The sequence below is a fragment of the Lynx canadensis genome, chromosome C2 (genome assembly GCF_007474595.2).
Source record: "Lynx canadensis isolate LIC74 chromosome C2, mLynCan4.pri.v2, whole genome shotgun sequence".
In the NCBI taxonomy this organism is placed as follows: domain Eukaryota; kingdom Metazoa; phylum Chordata; class Mammalia; order Carnivora; family Felidae; genus Lynx; species Lynx canadensis.
Window position 1 is genome coordinate 46,147,835 of NC_044311.2, and position 21,121 is coordinate 46,168,955.

General features: G+C 36.6%; 2 pseudogenes; one reads left to right on the forward strand and one right to left on the reverse strand.

The window, feature by feature from the left end:
* The first annotated feature begins 1,042 nt into the window (after positions 1 to 1,042).
* On the forward strand, positions 1,043 to 1,166 carry LOC115524410 (annotated as a pseudogene).
* A 3,261-nt stretch (positions 1,167 to 4,427) lies between these two features.
* On the reverse strand, positions 4,428 to 5,306 carry LOC115523609 (annotated as a pseudogene).
* Positions 5,307 to 21,121: the final 15,815 nt, after the last annotated feature.

Below are 21,121 nucleotides of genomic sequence, written 5' to 3' on the forward strand. Positions count from 1 at the left end.
TCCTTTTTAGAATTAAATAATATCTCATTGTCTGGAGTTATCACAGTTTATTTACTTATTCATCTACAAATGGACATCTTGGTTTCTTCCAAGTTCTACCAATTATGAATAAAGCTGCTATAAACATCTGTGTGCAGATTTTTACATGAACATAAGTTTTCAACTCCTTTAGGTAAATATTAAGGAGACTATTTGTTAGATTATGTGGCAAGAATATATTTAATTTTTAAGAAACAGCCAAACAGTCTTCCAAAGTGGTTGTAGCAGTTTGCATTCCCACCACAATAAGTGAGAGTTCCTGTCACTCTAAATTCTGTCCAACATTTGTTGTTGTCTGTTCTAGATTTGGGTCATTCTTAAAAGATGTGTAATTAATATCATCATTGTTTTAATTTGCATTTCCCTGATTACACATTATGTGGAGCATCTTTTCACATGCTTATTTGCCATCTGTGTATCTTCTTTGGTAATATGTCTCTTAAGGTCTTTGGGCCATTATTTAATCACATCATTTGTTTATTTTTAAGAATTCTTTTTATAGTTTGGATAACAGTACTTTATCAGCTATATCTTTTGCAAATATTTTCTTCTAATCTGTCCCTTATTCTCTCATTCTCTTGATATTGTCTTTCAAGAGTAGGAGCTTTTAGGGGCGCCTGGGTGGCTCAGTAGGTTAAGTGGCCGACTTCGGCTCAGGTCATGATCTTGCGGTCCGTGGGTTCGAGCCCCACGTTGGGCTCTGTGCTGACAGCTCAGAGCCTGGAGCCTGTTTCAGATTCTGTGTCTCCCTCTCTCTGACCCTCCCCCATTCATGCTCTGTCTCTCTCTGTCTCAAAAATAAATAAACGTTAAAAAAATTTAAAAAAAAAAAGAGTAGGAGTTTTTAATTTTAATAAGTTCAGTGTATCCATTCTTTCTTTCATGGATCATGCTCGGTGTTATATTTCAAAGTCATAGGTATACCCAAGGTCATCTAAGTTTTCTTCTATATTATCTTCCAGAAGTTTTATAAGTAAGCATATTACATTTCAGTCTGTGATCCATCGCTTCTTGGCCTTTTGGCTAAGATCAAGTGCAGTCTGTGATCCATTTGGGGTTAATTTTTGTGGGAGGGGTGTCATGTCTGTGTCTAGATTTTTTTTCTTTTTTGCATACAGATACCCAGTTATTCTAGCGTCATTTATTGAAAGGCCATATTTGCTCCATTGAATTGCCTTGACTCCAAAGGAGTCAATGATCAGTTGACTATATTTATGTGGGTTTATTTCTTGGCTTATAATTTTGTGCCATTGATTGATCTATTCTTTCCCCAATACCACACTGACTTGACTACTGTAACTTTATAGGAAGTCTTAAAGTTGGGCAGTATCAGTCCTTCAACTTTCTTCCCCATCAATATTGTGCTGACTATTCTGGGTATTTTGCCTCTCCATATAAACGTTAGAATCTGTTTATCAACATCCATGAACTGCTGGGATTTTGATTGGGATTGCATTGAATCTATAGATCATGCTGGAAAGAACTGACATCTTGACAATATTGTCATTCCATACATAAACATGGAAAATCTTTCCATTTATTAGGTCTTTGATTTCATTCATTGGAGTTTTATAGTTTTCTCCATAGAGATCTTGACGTATTTTGTTAGACTTATACATAGATATTTCATTACTTTTGGGTGCTAGTATAAATAATACTGTGGTGTTAATTTTAAATTCAACTTGTTTATTACTAATGTATAGGGAAGCAATTGACTTTTGTATATTAAGCTTTTATCCTGCCAGCCTTTTTAATGCTTATTAGTTTCAGGAGGGTGGTGTTTTTTTGTTTTTTGTTTGTTTGTTTGTTTTTGAGTCAAATTTTTGGGATTCTCTTTTGGATGAGATTAGCATGTTCCCTAGTTTCAGTTACATACAGTCAATGAATGTTTGGAAGGAGATGATCTTTCTGACAGATTATCAGAAAGTCAATGTAGGAGAATAGTAGTGAGAGATATAGAAACCCTGTTCGGATCATTTTTCCTGTCTCTTATTTGGAACAAAAACTTTAAACCTCTGGTGGAAGGGCAGCACATATTATCTCTTTTGTTGAAGGCCCCCTGAAGCTAGTGGAGGAAACAGGAAATTAAAAAAATAATGATAATAATAAAAGAAAAAAAGAAAAACCTTCTATTCTGGAAGGAAGAATAAGAAATTGCCCTTGACCCAGATCACTATAGATTTACTTCTGCTGGTTGAGAGGCAGAATTACCAAGAAAGCTCTTTTTTTTTTTTTTTTTTTTTTTTGTGAGACACAAAGGGACAGATCTTGCCTAAGACTGAGGATAAAGAAATAAATAAAGATAATATTCCCACCTTCTATCACAGGGTAGCTAACACTGAATAACAAGTAACACTAGTCTATCATTGGGAGAAGGGCAAGAAGATAGAATGACATTCTTTGAAGCTTAGGTTCACAGAAAAAGACTAAACTCGAGAGTGCAAAGGAAACCCTGAAAAATGTCTTTTAGAAACTCAGCCTCAACCTCAAGTACATGGTAATGCTGGAGAAACGTGAAGCCAATAGTGTGGTTAAGGTAAATAGAACTAGAAAAACCCAAACCCTAGGCAACTCCTGATTATGCTGACTCAACTTTTCACATTAAATATGTAGTGGAGGTGTGTCCAATTCCAAACATAAAATACTATATACCTCAGACTTTACTCTCCCACACATGATACCCAGCTTTCAACCAGAAATTACAAGATACGAAAAATGCAAGAGAAAACAGCCTTCTGTTGAGAGACAATGTAATCTGCAGAACCCAGATGGTGAAGCTATTAGGCAGGGTATTAAAAAGAAAGAAAAAATTATGATTTATATGTTAAAGTTCTAGTGTAAAAGTTTAAAAAGGTGGTTAATTTATAAGAACATAAGGAAAAATTTTAGCAGAGAAATGGAAACTGTAAGCAAGTAGCAAATAAAAATACCAGAAATAAAGCTATAGTAACAAAGAAAAAGATAAGTCAAAACAAAGTATTCAAACTAAAATAGAGAAAGAGAGAAAAGCCAGTGCATCTGAGAACCATGGGGCAATGTCAAATGGTCTCATATATGAGCTTTTGGAATCACAGAATTAAAAAGAAAATAATGAGGAGAAGAAATATTTGATAATTGCTAGAATGTCTCCCAAATAATGAAAAACTTTAAAATCATAGATCTGAAAATCTCATAGAACACTCACTAGAATAAAATACTAGGAAGGAAGAAAAGAAGGAGGGAGGAAAGGAGGGAGAGAACCCCTAGACACATCATACTTAAACTATCAAAAACCAAAGATAAAGATGAAATCTAGATGGCAGAGAGGGGAAAAGACACATTATATACAGAGGAACAAAGGCCAGAATTTAAGCAGATTTTTATCATAAACTTTCTAAGCCTGAAGATGATGGAGTGTCATCTTTGAAAGTGCTGAAGAGGGGGAAAAATGACCACCCCAGAAATCAGCACCCAGTTACTTTACCACTGGAAAACAAAAAATGTAGACTTTATGGACAGGAAAGAAACAAGGAATTCATTATCAGTAAACTTTCACTACAAGAAGCTATAAAGGTGGTTCTTTTGGTAGAAAAAATATACCAGACAGAAACTTGGATCTATGCCCACACCTAAAAATGTTGGAAATGGTACAAATAAAGGTGAAAATAAAATTTATTTTTCTTATTTTGGTTACTGTAAAAGATAACTGACTAAAGAAGAATTAATAGAAATGTGTTTTGCATATACAATGTATAAATGTTTATTGAAACCATTTTAATATTTGGTTATTGAGAAAGCCCATCAAAGTTTATCGCCATAAAACCTCAAGATCATTATTTACCATATCACTTATTCAACACCCACCAGACATCCAACAAAAATCATTCAAAGGTTTTAATATTTTTAAAAAATTTTCTAAAATTATGTCTATATTTTCTCTAAAATTTTTTTGTCTAAAAGGAAACCTATTGTGTGAATACTTGTGGATGATTTTTATTGTGGTTCAACTTCTAAGAATGACTTAATTGCTTTTCCCACTCTGATATCTTTTATGCTTTATAGAAAAAATGGCTAAATTGCCCAATTTGATTCATAACAACAGTCTCCATTTGTTTATCCCAGGCATTTTTCCAATAGTGTTCTCTAAATTTATGTTATTATTTGTCTAAATTCCAGTTCTGCTTTGGGTAAAATTAGTTGGTTTTTTTTTTTTTTTTTTTTTTTTTTTTTTTTTTTTTTGAGAGAGAGAGAGAAAGAGAAGAAAAGAGGTGAGAGGGAAAGTCTTTTATTATATCAGGGGAAAATCCTTTTTATTCTATAATTTTTCTTGTTTTGGGCAGAAACAGATATGTTAAAAAAACAGGGTTTTTTTTTTTTGTTTTGTTTTGTTTTTTGTTTTTTGTTTTTTGTTTTTTTTTTTTTGCTGCAAAAAGCTTCATTGTTTTCATTTGGTCCACGGCTTGGGAGAGGGCTACAGGTGGTTAAAAAGCTGCCTAGTGGCTGCAAGGAGAGACTCGGGCACAAGCCCTGGCACCCGGGGGATATCAGAGGTAGCCTCTCAATGGCTGCTGGGCTCCAGAGACTTCTAGTCATGCTCGAGGGTGAGCCTTTCAAAGAGATACTCACCCAGGCCAGCCTGGGGGCCGGAGAGCCTGTGGAGATTAGTCAGATGGTCGCCCATTTGATGAGTTTCACCTCATCTAGGAAGTGATTCTCCAGGAAGTCACAGAGATGGGGGTCTGCACGGGCAGAACTCAGGGCAGGAGGATCCAAAAGACCTGCTTCAGGTTCTTCTCCACAAGCCGGGCGGCTTCCACGGCGTCCAGAGTTTTACCCCACGCATCTTGGGACGGCGCGCGCATGTCCCGGAAGAGGGCGCAGCTGCCACGCTGGTTTTGCGTCCTCAAAAGACGCTCAGCGCCTTCCCGCCTCTCCTCAGCCACCCCGTGGGAGAAGCGGCCCACGCCCTCCAGAGTCGCGGTGGAACTAGAAGCCCAGAGAGAGGTAGGTGTAGAAGGCTCTCAGGTGCTTGCCGACTAGGCGGTTGACGGCGGCCTCCACCTCTGTGGAACAAACTCTGATGAATCTGGGAGCTCATGGTTGGTCGGTAATGAACCAAGTTCAAAATCGGGTGTTGGCTGGCCCCAGGGGCAGAGGGTGGGCAAAAACATGGCTCCCGACGTTGTGACTGGAAAAAAGGTTGGAGGGTGGTCAGAGGCTGGTAGAAGGGCCGTCCCTGGGTCTGTTCCGTCCAAACGCTGTTGAAGCGAGAGAGCGATCCGGAGGACTGCCGGGCGCACTGCCAAAACAGTTCGTATTTTTATATGCATGTTCGTATGTCTTTTTCTGTGCATCTAAATGGACTGTTATGCTTCTAGGTTAAGCCAAACATTTGATCAGTTTTCATATGTTTCTGTGTTGGAGTGGGCAAAAGAAGTCTGCCACAAAAATTTTGTGGTGCTTAGTAAATATAAATTCGATACTACCAGAAGTGATGTAATGTGGTAGATGAGAAACCCCATCCAACTTAGACCCCAACCGCTTCAACAGAAGTCTGCACTTCTCATGCTTTCTGTTTATCTCACAACCCTTCATAGACTTCTCATAACCTACAATGATCTGCATCAAAATAGAAAAACAAAGTTTTTTTTTTTTAACTCTGTATTTCTGTTTGTGCTCACTGTCATTACTAAACAGTGTATTGAGGATTGTTGTCCTGTTGTGTGTGCGTGTGTTTTTCCTTATATGCAAGACAAAATGAGATTAGTGAAGTGCTGGGATTCTCATTAGGGGAATGACTTAGCTCACCTTATCCACACTTCAAAGATTTCTGTTGCCTCCACCAGGTAGCAGATCTAAACTTTACAGTAGTCCCCCCTTATCTGTGGGTGATATGTTCCCAAACCTCCAGCTGATGAAACCACAGATAGTATACCAAATCCTATATGCACCATATTTTTCTATACATAGAAACCTATGAAAGTTTAATTTATAAATTAAGCATAGAGATTAACAACTAAAACATAATAAAATAGCACAATTAAAATATACTATAATAAAAGTTTTATAAGTGTGTTTTCTCCTTCAAATTATCTTATTGTACTGTACTCATCCTTCTTCTTGTGATGATGTGAGATGATAAAATGCCTACATGACGAGATGAGGTGAATGACGTAGGCATTGTGACATAGTGTAAAACTACTGTTGACTTTTGATGGTATGTCAGGAGGATCATCTCCGTCCAGATAATGGTTGACCGTGGGTAACCGAAACCATGGAATGCAAAACCGTGGAAAATGAAACTGTGGACAGGGAAGACTTCTGTACATTTTTTCTTTTCATTACTAGAAAAAGAAAGTCATTTCCAATCCATTTTTAAGACTAGACTCCCAGGGTAAGAAATAATAAGGAAGACTTAAAAGGTCATCTAAAGTTATTTGTGACCAAGTTTATAGCTTTTCTCAATTTTCTCAGTTGTTATTAAATGGTGACTACATTTGTACAACATAGTCATTGTTTATTTTGATCACCACAAAATGTCTGTAAAACATACTTGTAAAATGGAAATGGGACAATAATTCAATAAATTGTCTCATAAAATTTAATCTGTCTTCTATAATAACATTTTTATTTATTTATTTTCTGAAAGACCCAGCATACCTAATAGATATTATACATTTTTGTTTCTAAATATTTTATTTAAAAAGAGAGAGAGGGGAGCTCCTGGGTGGCTCAGTCGGTTAAGTGTCTGACTCTTGATTTTGGCTTGGGTCATCATCTCATGGGTTCGTGAGATCTAGTCCTCTGTTGGACTCTGCACTGACAGTGCAAGACCTGCTTAGGATTCTCTCTCTCCCTCTCTCTGCCCCACCCCCACTCTCTCTCTCTCAAAATAAATAAATAAACATTAAAAAAAAAAGAAAGAGAGGAGCACAAATTATAAGAGTAAATCCATGTAATCAATTCTCAGATCAAGAAGTAGAACACTAATCTGTCATTCCAGAACTCCCACTTGTCTCTTTCCTAGTGATTGCTGCCACCAAGGTAACTATTATCCTAATTCACCAAATTATTTTTACAAAATTTTTACTTTTATAAAAATGGAATCAAGCACTGTAAGCCTTTCTGTACCTGACTTCTTTAGTTCATGACCATGTTTGTGAGATTCATTCCTACTGTTTTGCACAGCATGTTTGTTACTTTTTGTGGCAGCATGGTATTTCACTGTATGACTTTATTCATCTATTCAACTACTGATGCTGTCCATCATTTATCCTTATTATACATATACATACATATACATACTCGATACAACGTACAGTGCCATATTGAATACAAATGGTGATAGTGGGAGATGTTTACTCATCCATTCCCAAAGTCAGGGGGGAGTTTTCAATATTTCACACTTAAGTGTCATTTTTATGACAGTTTTTTATACATACTCTTTATCAGTTTAAGGTAATTCCTTCTCTTTATTAATAATTTCCATTTTTAGGTCAATATTCTTTGTTACAGAAACATTTCTTTTATTCCTAGTTTGCCTAGAAGTTATTTTCCCCCCCTGTAGTCTGACATTTTATCAAATGTTTTTCCTGTGTCTGAGACCTATGGTAATGTTCCCTGTTTTGTTCCTGAAATAAGTTATTCGTGGTTTCTCTGTTTTTCATTGCTTAATCTTGCTAGGAGACTATCAATTCATTTCTCTTTCCAAAAAATTAATTTTTTAACATTTATTTTCTATTGCGTATATTTTCTGTTTCATTTATTTTTGTACTTTTATAATTTATTTTCTTTATTATTACTTATTTTTTCTTCTATACTTTTTCTTGAGTTTAATATAGTTTCATCTTCTTACTTCTTGTGGTGAATACCTAAACAATTGATTTTCAGATTTTTGAGTTTCTTAATTATGAATTTAAATTATAAATTTCCATCTCAGCACAGTAATAACTAAATGATGTCTCAAAATACTATATTTCGGTTATTTTTCAGCTCAAATATTTTATTAGGCACTATGACTCATCTTTTACTCATTAATTATGTAAATAGGTTGCTTAATTTCTAGAAATTTGAAGATTTTATATTTATTGTTACTGATTTCTATCTTCATTCCACTATAATCAAATAATATATTTGGATTATTGAAATCCCTTTAGATTTGTTGGGTTTGGCTTTTGGGCTCCAATAGAATTTATTTTTGTAAATGTTCCATATACATTTGCCAAAATTGTGTATCCTATCATCCTTTGGTACATTTTAAAATAAAAGTATTTTCATTTTGTTAACTGTGTTGCTCAGAATATCTAGCTTTACTAATTTTCTGGACGTTTTTTTTTTTAAGAGTTACCAAATTAGATGTGTTAAATTCCCCCTCCTTGAATGCAGATTTGTATATTACTGTTTTTAAATCTGTCCATTTTTAGCTTTATTAGTAGGTCTATACAATGCAATTTTTATACCTTCCTGGTGGGTGGGATATTTTGTTATTATTAAAGATTGCTTTTAAAAATATTTATTTATTTATTTAGAGAGAAGGGTGGGGAAGGGCGGGGTGGGGGGGAACAGAGGACCCGAAGCAGACTCTGTGGTGGCAGCAGACAGCCTCATGCAGAGCTCAAACTCATAAACCATGAGATCATGACCCGAGCCAAAGTCAGATGCTTAACCAACTGAGCCACCCAGGTGCCCCAAAGATTGCTTATTATCTTTAGGAATGTTTCTTGCCTTAAAATAGATCTTATCCCATATAAGTGTAACAAAGTTAGTTTTCTTTTGGTGTTTGTATGCTCTTTCTCATTAGGAGCACATAGTTAGGCTTTTAAAAAATATTTATTTTGGGGGGGGGAGAGAGCAAGTGTGCAAGTACGCAGGGGAGGGGCAGAGAGAGAGAGAGGGAGAATTCCTTCTGGAATTTTTTTCTTCTTCCTGGAAAACTCCCATTAGTATTTATTTTGAGTTTGTTGTTGTCAAATCCCAGTTTTTGTCTGGAAATAGTTTCTCTCTCTCTTTTTTTTTTAAAGAAGATATTCAAAGACTCATGTATTATTTGTTTTTACCTTCATGCATGTGGGAAAAGAAGGGAGTGTCAGTTAACCTTTTGTGGCCTGAAAAAGTCACAAACCATAATATATTTTTGAAAACAGTGATGTCAGTGTAAATACTGTTACCAGGATAAAAAGTTATAGAATAGGCCAATCAATCAGAATTACAAATACTTTAGGGACTAAAGGTTATTTTTATAATATGGAACCATTGCTGAAGTTCAGTTATTTTACCAAGTTCCTTTGTTAGCATTAACTCTAACATGGAAATTATGAATCCAAATAATAGCTGCAATAAAAGAAGGTATGTCTTTGGAGGAGCCAAGATGGTGGAACAGCATGGAAGTTTTGTGTGTCTCACGTCCATGAAATACAGCCAGACCAACATTAAACCATCCTGCACACCTAGAAAACTGATCTGAGGATTAAAACAACAATCTGCCCAACCTGAACCACAGAACTCAGCAGGTACATGGTGCAGAGAGGTGAACTGGGGGAGAGAGAAGCTGCAGAGGGCAGGGAGCCACTTTTGAGTGTGGAAAGAGGATGGAGACAGGGAGGGGGAGAAGAATAAGGGAAAAGCACTCTCCCCCTCAAAAGCAGCTGGAGATAAAGTAGAAAAGTGGAAAGAGCCTCAGGGACTTAACTAAAAGGGGAGAAGGAGAAAGGAGAGGGTTGAAGTTCCATTAAGACTATAAACAGGGGGACCACAGAGCCTGAAACTCTGCAGCTCGATACATGGTGGTGGCACTCTGGTGGGAAGGGCGAGTCACCAGGAGCAGAGTGGAGTCCTGAATTCTTCAGGCCACATGGGGAGAGGTGGTTCCCCTGGTGGGAGGACACCTGGTAAAGGCTGTGTGGGTCCCCCAAAAGCAAGGCCCTGGTGGACCCGGAGAACGACCACATTCACTGGTGCTGGAACAATGTCATTAAGGGAGAAGCCTGGTGCCAGATGTGTGTTGTGATTTTCCTTAATCCCTGAAATGCTGCTGCTACACCATTTCATGAACTTTTTCTGGGGCAGGCTGGCACCCGGCCACAGTCTCTGGGCATTGGCAGTGGCACGGTCCAACAAACTTTCCTGGGTAGGTGAGACCCTTCTGTAGAGGGGCAGAACGGATCAAAGCAGTCCCTTGGAAGTAAGGGGTTGGGAAAAACAGCCATATGGGAGACAAAACTCAGGAGGGAGGTGCTGCCTGGGGCTTGGTCACAGACTGTGTAAAAGCAGGGAGTGGACAAAAGCCGGAGACAAAGGACGGGTGCATGATTGCTGACTGGGGAGAACAGAGTGCTGATACTAGAGACTGGGTAGCTGGGTGACTCCATTTTCACCACTCCTGAGCATGTGCATACACACCTACAAGCACCACAACAATCCACCTCAGTAAGCTAAGCAGCTCCATCTGTGGAGAACAGAGCCGTTACACTAAGCCCTGCCCAACTGGGCCAACCTCGCTCTTCAGGAACACAAGTTTCTCCACCTGCTTAGTTTATGGACTATAAAGAGCTTCATAGTCTGACTTCTAGGAGAAAACAAAGTAATTTCAGTCATATTTCAAACGGTTCGCTGGTCCATCTATTCAATTTTCTTTCTTTTTAAAATTTTTTTCTCTTGTTTCTTTTTCTTGAATACAGAAAGAAAAAAAATCATTTTTATTAAAAATATTTTTCTTTAACTTTTTCTATATGTTTTACTTTTGTGTATTTTTTCTCAAATTCTATTTTACTTCCCTCATTTGATTTTTAGTCTACCTCAGTGTATTCACTTTTTCAAATTTTCAAATGGTTTTCTTTTTTTCTTTCCCCCTTTTTCTCTAGTCTTTCAAGCCCCTTTCAACACCCAGACCAAAACACACCTAGGATCTAGCATCATTTGTTCAATTTGTGTGAGTGTGTTTGTTCTTAAGATTTTAATTTTAATATTTTTATAATTTTATTTTTTTTTACTTCATTAATTCCTTTTCTTCCTTCAAAATGATGAAACGAAGGAATTCACCCCAAAATAAAGAGCAGGAAGAAATGAGAGCCAGGGACTTAACCAACACAGATACAAGCAAGATGTCTGAAACAGAATTTAGAATCACTATAATAAGAATACTAGCTGGAGCCAAAAATAGATTAGAATCCCTTTATGTGGAGATAAAAGAAGTAAAAGCTAGTCAGGATAAAATAAAAATGCTATAACTGAGCTTCAATCTCGAATGGATGCTGCAGTGGCAAGGATGGATGAGGCAGAGCAGAGATTCAGAGATATAGAGGAGAAACTTCTGAAGAATAATGAAGCAGGAAAAAAGAGGGAGATTAAGGCAAAAGAGCACAATTTAAGAATCAGATAAATCAGTCATTCATTAAAAAGGAACAACATCAGAATCATAGGGGTCCCAGAAGAGGAAGAGAGAGAAATAGGAGTAGAAGGCTTATGTGAGCAAATCATAGCAGAAAATTTTCCTAACCTGGGGAAAGACACAGACATCAAAATCCAGGAAGCACAGAGGACCCCCATTAGATTCACCAAAAACCTACCATCAGCAAGGCATATCATAGTCAAATTCACAAAATTCTCAGGCAAGGAGAGAATCATGAAAGCAGCAAGGGAAAAAAAGTCTTAACCTGCAAGGGAAGACAGATCAGGTTTGCAGCAGACCTATCCACAGAAACTTGGCAGGCCAGAAAGAAATGGCAGGATATATTCAATGTGCTGAATCAGAAAAATATGCAGCCAATAATTCTTTATCCAGCAAGGCTGTCATTCAAAGTAGAAGGAGAGATAAAAAGTTTACCAGACAGAAAAAAATTAAAGGAGTTTGTGACCACTAAACCAGCCCTGCAAGAAATTTTAAGGGGGACTCTCTGAGGGGAGAAAAGATGAAAACAAACAAACAAAAAATAAATAAAGACCAAAAGCAACAAATATTGGAAAGGACCAGAGAACACCACCAAAAACTCCAACTCTACAAGCATCATAATGACAGTAAATTCATATCTTACAATACCCACTCTAAATGTCAATGGACTCAATGCTCCAGTCAAAAGACATAGGGTAACAGAATGGATAAGAAAACAAGATCATCTGTTTGCTGTTTATAAGAGACCCACTTTAGACCTAAAGATTGAAAGTAAGGGGATGGAGAACCATCTATCATGCTAATGGTCAACAAAAGAAAGCCGGAGTTGTCCTAGTTATATAAGACAACCTAGACTTTAAAATAAAGACTGTATCAAGAGATGTAGAAGGGCATTATATCATAATCAAGGGGTCTATCCACCAAGAAGACCTAACAATTGTAAACATTTATGCGCCAAACTTGAAAGCACTCAAATATATAAATCAACTAATCAGAAACATAAAGAAACTCATCAATAGTAATACCATAAGAGTAGGAGACATCAGCACCCCACTCACAGCAATGGACAGATCATCTAATCAAAAAATCAACTAGGAAACAATGGCTTTGAATGACACACTGGACCAGATGGACTTAACAGATATATTCAGAACATTTCATTCTAAAGCAGCAGAATGTACATTCTTCTCCCATGCACATGGAAAATTCTCCAGAATAGACCACATCTGGGACACAAATCAGCCCTAAGCAAGTACAAAAAGATCGAGATCATACCGTGCATATTTTCAGACCACAATGCTATGAAACTCAAAGTCAATCACAAGAAAAAAATTTGGAAAGGTAACCAATACTTGGAGACTGAAGAACATCCTACTAAAAAATGAATGGGCTAACCAAGAAGTTAAACAGGAAATAAAAAAGTATATGGAAGCCAATGAAAGTGATAACACCACAACCTAAAACCTTTAGAACACAGCAAAAGTGGTCATAAGAGGAAAGTATATAGCCATCCAGGCCTTTCTAATGGAGAAAAGATCTCAGGTACACAACCTAACCTTACACCTTAAAGAGCTGGAAAAAGAACACCAAATAAAACCCAAAACCAGCAGAAAACAGGAAATAATAAAGATTAGAGCAGAAATTAATGCTATAGAAACTAAAAAAAAAAAAAACAAAAACAAAAACAAAAACAAAAAAACAGAACAGATCAATGAAACCAGAAGCTGGTTGTTTGAAAGAATTAACAAAATTGATAAACTACTAGCCAGTTTGATCAAAAAAAAAAAAAAGGAAAGGACCCAAATAAATAAAATCAAGAATGAAAGAGGAGAGATCACAGCCAACACAGCAGAAATAAAAACAGTAATAAGAGAATATTATGAGCAATTATACACCAATAAAATGGGCAATCTGGAAGAAATGGACAAATTCCTAGAAACATATACACTACCAAAAGTGAAACAGGAAGAAATAGAAAATTTGTACAGACCCTTCACCAGTAAGGAAATCGAATTAGTAATAAAACATCTGCCAAAAAACAAGAGTCCAAGGTCAGATGGCTTTCCAGGGGAATTATACCAAACATTTAAGGATGAGTTAACATCTATTCTCTTGAAGCTATTCCAAAAATAGAAATGGAAGGAAAATCCCATACTCTTTCTATGAAGCCAGCATTACCTTGATTCCAAAACCAGACAGAGACCACACTAAAAAGGAGAACTATAGACCAATTTCCCTGATCAACATGGATGCAAAAGTCCTCAACAAGATATTAGCCAACCGGATTCAAAAATACATAAAAAAAATTATTCACCACAACCAAGTGGGATTTATACCTGGGATGCAGGGCTGGTTCAATATCCGCAAAACAATTAACGTGATTCATCACATCAATAAAAGAAAGGACAAGAACCATATGATCCTCTCAATAGATGCAGAGAAAGCATTTGACAAAATACAGCATCCTTTCTTGATAAAAACCCTCAAGAAAGTAGGGATAGAGTGATCATACCCCAAGATCATAAAAGGCATATACAAAAGACCCAGCACTAATATCATCCTCAATGCGGGAAAACTGAGAGCTTTCCCCCTAAGGTCAGGAACAAGACGGGGATGTCCACTCTTGCCACTGTTATTCAATGTAGTATTGGAAGTCTTAGCCTCGGCAGTCAGACAACACAAAGAAATAGAAGGCATCCAAATTGGCCAGAACCAGGTCAAACTTTCACTCTTTGCAGATGACATGATACTCTATGTGGAAAACCCAAAAGATTCCACCAAAAAACTGCTAGAACTGATTCATGGATTCAACAAAGTTGCAGGATATAAAATCAATGCACAGAAATTGGTTGCATTCCTCTTCACCAACAATGAAGCAACAGAAAGAGAAATCAAGGAATCGATCCCATTTACAGTTGCACAAAAAAGGTGAAAAATCTATACACTGAAAACTATAGAAAGTTTATGAAAGAAATTGAAGAAGACACAAAAAAATGGAAAAAGATTCCATGCTCCTGGATAGGAAGAACACATATTGTTAAAAACGTTGATACTACCCAAAGCAATCTACATATTCAATGCTATTCCTATAAAATAACACCAGGATTTTTCACAGAGCTAGAACAAATAATCCTAAAATTTGTATGGAACCAGAAAAGACCCTGAATAGCCAAAGCAATCTTGAAAAAGAAAACCAAAGCTGGAGGCATCACAATCCCGGACTTCAAGTTATACTACAAAGTTGTAATCATCAAGACAGTATGGTATTGGCACAAAAACAGACACTCAGGTCAATGGAACAGAATAGAGAACCCAGAAATGGACCCACAAATGTATGGCAACTAATCTTTGACAAAGCAGGAAAGAATATCCAATGGAATAAAAAGAGTCTCTTCAGCAAGTGGTGCTGGGAAAACTGGACAGTGACATGCAGAAGAATGAACCTGGACCACTGTCTTACACCATACACAAAAATAAACTCAAAATGGATGAAAGACCTAAATGTAAGACAGGAAACCATCAAAATCCTTGAGGAGAAAGCAGGCTAAAACCTCTTTGATCTTGCCTGCAGCAACTTTTTACTCAACACATCTCTGGAAGCAAGGGAAACAAAAGCAAAAATGAACTACTGGAACGTGATCAAAATAAAAAGCTTCTACACAGCGAAGGAAACAATCAGCAAAACTAAAAGGCAACCAACAGAATGGGAGAAGATATTTACAAATGACATTTCAGACAAAGCGTTAGTATCCAAAATCTGTAAGAACTTATGGAACTCAACACCCAAAAACCAAATAATCCAGTGAAGAAATGGGCAAAAGACATGAATAGGCACTTCTCCAGAGAAGACATCCAGATGGCCAACCAACACGTGAAAAAATGCTCAACATCACTCATCATCAGGGAAATACAAATCAAAACCACAATGAGATACCACCTTCCACCTGTCAGAATGGCTAACATTAACAACTTAGGCAACAACAGATGTTGGTGAGGATGAGGATAAAGAGGATCTCTTTTGCATTGTTGGTGGCAATGCAAGCTGGTGCAGCCAGTCTGGAAAATAGTATGGACGTTCCTCAAAAAATTAAAACTAGAACCACAGTAGGACCCAGCAACTGCACTACTAGGTATTTATCCAAAGGATACAGGTATGCTGTTTTGAAGGGGCACATGCCCAATGTTTAGAGCAGCACTATCAACAATCGCCAAAGTATGGAGAGAGCCCAAGTGTCCATCGGTGGATGAATGGATAAAGAAGACGTGGTATATATATATATATATATATATATATATATATATATATATATATACAATGTAGTATTACTCGGCAATCAAAAAGAATGAAGTCTTGCCATTTGCAACTACATGGATGGAACTGGAAGGTATTATGCTAAGCAAAATTAGTCAGAGAAACACAAATATCAGATGACTTCACTCATGTGAGGACTTTAAGACACAGAACAGATGAACATAAGGGAAGGGAAGCAAACATAATATAAAAACAAGAAGGGGGACAGAACATAAGAGACTCAAATATGGAGAACAAACAGAGGGTTACTGGAGGGGTTGTGGGAGGGGGGATGGACTAAATGGGTAAGGGGCATTAAGGAATCTATTCCTGAAATCATTGTTGTACTATATGCTAATTAATTTGGATGTAAATTAAAGAAATAAAATTAAAAAAATAAAAGAAGATACATCTTAAAATTTTTTTTAATGTTTTTTTCATTTTTGAGAGACAGAGACAGGGCGTGAGTGGGGCGGGGCAGAGAGAGAGAGACACAGAATCTGAAGCAGGCTTTAGGCCCTGAGCTGTCAGCACAGAGCGCCATGCGGGGCTGGAACCCATAAACTGTGAGATCATGACCTGAGCCAAAGTTGGATGCTTAACTGACTGAGCCACTCAGATGCCCCTGTCCTTTTTTTTAAAAAAAATCTTGTTGGTATTTCTTCATAAATATTAGAAAGGTCTATAATTTCAAGGCCAAGTGCTATCATTTTACTAACTAGTACCAAGAGATCTTAAAGCTTGTCTGAGGAAAAAAAACTAACAACAAGCAAAACAAACAAACAAAACAACAACAACAACAACACAAAAAACCCAAAAAAAAAAACCCAAAACAAAAAAGTTTAGTATTATAACCAGGAGAATATGGAACATGTAATTAGATAAGAAATATGACATAATCAGGGCCAATGAAACATTAGGTAAGCCTGCTGTTAGCATTTTGGGAAAAGTTTCTCTTCATACTATTCTTTATTTCCTCTTGAAATTGTCATGCTTGCTTACAGCTTTTATAATGACCTTGATGTCTTGCTAAGTTGACACTGATGATTTCCTTGTGGAAAGATGCAAAATGTCTCAGTCCTTGGTAACACTGTTGAAGTGCTTAACTGACCAGCATGAACACAGCCCTACCTATTAGACAAATCAAAGGTGAAATAAAAGATATCTTTATTCCTTAAAGCCAACTTGAAGAAGTTCTGTTACTGGTGCAAATAACCTAAGGGAAAGGTAAACAAACAAACTACAAACAAACAAACAAAAAGAAGTAAGCCCAGTGAAACTTTTGGCAAAGGGAATGAGATAACATTTGAATAAATCAGGCCCTATTCTTTCTGAACATGGGTTCAGTGTGCACTGTGGTAATTGAAAGGTAGGGATGGTTAACTGAATTCAAATGATTCAATTCATCGGGAAGGAAGACAGTGTGAACATACACCTAAGTCCTACTCTGTATCCCATTTTACAGCATTTGTTTTAGTAAGAAAAATAGTTGGGGGGATTTGTTTTAACAGTATGTTTGAATAGGAAAAGCTCATGACTTCTGAGAATTCATTCATTAATTCAGTATCCATGGAGCCACTCTGTGTCCTAGACACTGAGGTTGTAAAAAGATGAATTAAAAATTCCTGCATTCAAAAAGCTCCAGATCTACATTTAGGATAAGATTTTAGTCAGAATCTTCTCCTAAGCCATAAATAAGGAATTCACCTCTGAAAGCCATACTGCTTTTGTGGTTGCAGGGGATTAACATTATCCTGTTTTATGAATTGATATGTAAATTTAAATTTTTGTTGAAAATGTGTAAATTTTCACATGGATTGAACTAAAGTGATGCTTTAGTTACTTAAAAAAGAGTAGTTAACTTTCACTACTTGCAGTGCTTGAATGGATAATTTGTTTTCTGGTGTCCAATGAGATTTTTTGCCTAGATTTTATTGCTTATATAGGATTAGAGTTTGTTTTCACTCTGACACTTTATGAATTATTTTTCTTAACATTTGCCAAAACTCCCATGGCAGCATATTGGCCAAAACAAATTTCACCCTTTAAAGACATAAGTTCAAAAGTCCCAGAAACACTAATGAATTATAGTGTGATGTGAAATAGACAAATAGTTAATATAAACTAAATTTTGGGATTCCAGCAGTTGAGGATTTGGGGCTTCATAATGTAGCAGCTATTTTCAGTGTTTTAGTTCGATGCCTGTGTCAGAGACAGATAAACAAAGGGAACTCATCTGAGCATATAAAAGTATGTTCTAGGATTTTTGAACTCTTTTCTATGTGTCTCTATCATGATAATGTTTCCTGTTCTGGTCCTGAATGTCCGGGAAAAGGTCACTGGGGATTATTGAGAAGAAGGTGCTGCAGTGCTCTTCCCTATGTCCTGAAGTCCCTTTGTCTGGTTTTCCCCCATTCCTCAATTCCAGATGTTTCCTGGCATAGTGGATACTTTTTCGTCATTTTTTCCCCTTATAGCAATAACCTTCTGTCCTCTTGGGGGTTTACATGTTGTTCAGAGAATCTCATAAAAATCACAAAATGTAGGGGCGCCTGGGTGGTGCAGTCGGTTAAGCGTCTGACTTCAGCCAGGTCACGACCTCGCGGTCCGTGAGTTCGAGCCCCGCGTCAGGCTCTGGGCTGATGGCTCGGAGCCTGGAGCCTGTTTCCGATTCTGTGTCTCCCTCTCTCTCTGCCCCTCCCCTGTTCATGCTCTGTCTCTCTCTGTCCCAAAAATAAAAAATAAACGTTAAAAAAAAATCACAAAATGTATATTTTCTATATAATTTTAGGAGCACTCAGTTATGAATCCCTATTACAAGATTATAGCCCAGTTTCTGATATGGTGTACACATTTATGGCAAGTAGGACTTACTGTAAATTAAGTAAATAATCTATACATTTAGTAAATATTTATTGAGGACCTATATGCACTGGTCTCATTGCTAGGAATACTGTGTGCAGGAAGATAAACTTCCTGCCATCATGGGGCTAACATCCTGGTGAAAATGCAGATAAAATAAAGGAATATCTAATATTATATTAGGTAAGGGCAATGAAGAAATAAAAAAGTTGGGTAAGGGGTAGACAGTGACAGGGCATACTATGAACAAAAGCATGTCAAAATAAAATAAATACAAAATAGGAGTTTCCATAAAGACTTTAAATTGTTATTTCTATATTTTATTATAATTTATTCATATTATCAATGTTATTGGAAATATAAAATGCAAGATTCATAACAAAACCTTTCACGAAGGTTCTTTGTATAGTTACTTAAATAAATTGATTTTAAAATGATGTGTAAAATTAACATTTTCTGTGGAGAAATCAGAAGTAATCAAAAATAATTTTGTTAGATTTTATTCAGTAACATTTCATGGAAAATCAAGGGGTTTTGCTAAAAGTGTTGTTAGCTTACTGTTTTTTATTTGTTTGTTTTTTGCTCCTGTAGACTTAGTAACCATTTAAAAGCTGGAAGAAACCTGGTTTCCACAAATGGAACCAAATGGAAATGGCAGAAGAAGCATATTATCTTCCCACAGCTCTTCTGAGAAAGGCAATGAAGTTAGGCTTTATTTAATACAGATGTACCATTGCTAATTTTCTTTCTGAGGATGGACTTGACAGTGGCCTTCTAGGCATACATACACAGATGTGTAACATAATATATTCAACCCAGCTGACCACAGAACCCTTGTGTTGCTTTTAGAAGTGGCAGAAATGTTGAGGAATTCATATTAAACCTTCCACAGTAAAAATCTCCACTGCTGTTTTGGCCACAGAAGAAAGATTTGCAACTACATTTGCCTGCAACTTCAGGCAGTGGGTTGCGCTTTCTAATTATTGCACAGTTTCTGAAATATTACAAAATGTTTCACATTTTCATGTCTTCTGAGTTGGAAAAAATATTTTTTGGTGGGAAAACTACTAACTAAGCCATTGCCAAAAATGATGGAAGTAAACCTTAAAGGACTCTGTAGGGTGATTTGAACTTCCAGTTACTAAAATAAATGGCTATTTATTTTATGGACCACTTATTCCTTTATCAATTAATCTAAAGGGAGATGACTTTCTTTTTCAATCATGGCAAGGAGTATATGCTTTTAAAACTTCTGATGCATTATTTTGAATGTCCTCAATGATGACTAACATTTTCCCTTTGACAAAAGATACATATATATATTTCAAAGAAACATCCAAAAATTATTGGAAGCTGATTTGGGAAAGAGGATAAGAGATTGGGTTGGATATTTTTTTCTCTTTTATAAAAACCAGAAGTTGAAAAATAAAGTGACTGACTTTCCAGTGCAGCTGGGGTCATGGTTACCAGGGAAGAACCCTGGAAATATACAGCATTATTGGAATACTCCCTAAGGGAAAACTTTGAAAGATGACATTCAGTGAAGTGCCAACATTTCTTTATATATCACAATTACACCTCCAGTAAAGGAAGATAATATGAAATAATGTAAATTTATTATGGCACCACAGGGAAAAATGTGAGAATAGAGGCAGTATTCCTAACCAGAATGTTAGGAAAAGCAACATGGCAGAGATGGCTCAGTTTTTGCTCTTGAAGAATGAGTAAGATTTGGATGTATAGTAAAGGAAGTCAATTCCATCCCATGGATGGAAACGGAAGCAGGGAAATGCAAGGGATATGTGTGAGATAGGAAGTAGGTCAATGTGACTGAAGTAATGTTTTCATGTAGAAAAAGAGATAGGCAAGGTGTGTATTGAAGCTGTTGACTTTAAGTGCCAGGCACTCAAGGAGTTCTGATTTATATTATGCTAGTGGAGAATCACTGGAAGTTTGTGTGAAGAGTTATGGTATGGAGAAAATAGGACATGAGGAAGATTCATCTGGTAGCAGAGTGCATTGAAGAGAGAGGGGACTGGAGAGAAGGAAGTTAGACATAGGCTGTAATGGCAGAATAGATGTGATAAGAATCTGCATTGTGATGTCATCTTGTGCTGTTGAGTGGGAAAACATGATGAAAATATACATTTCTTACCCTCAAAATGTAAGAACATTCAGCTAAAGCAAATATACATGTTGGAGTAATGCATCGGGAAATATACATTACCTCACTAGTTTTTTCTTTGACTTACTTATGGAGTGGGAAAACATTAATTCTGCTGTCAGGCAGTAACAACAAAGATTTTTAAAAATCTGAATGTCTCAGTATGCCACAAATATCCTTTGTAAAAATCCATTAAGATTTCATATTGTATTTCACTATTGAAGGTCACCTTTTTTTAAGATATAAAGATAGATCCTTAACTAGTACTTCTTACTTGTTGCAAGGCACCATGTTCAAAGCTGTGAAGTAGCAAAAGGGAATCATAAGTAGAAATTGCCTTTAGAGAATTGACAGTCTAGAAGGGGAGATGACGTACATTTGGATGTGGAGAATTCAAGGG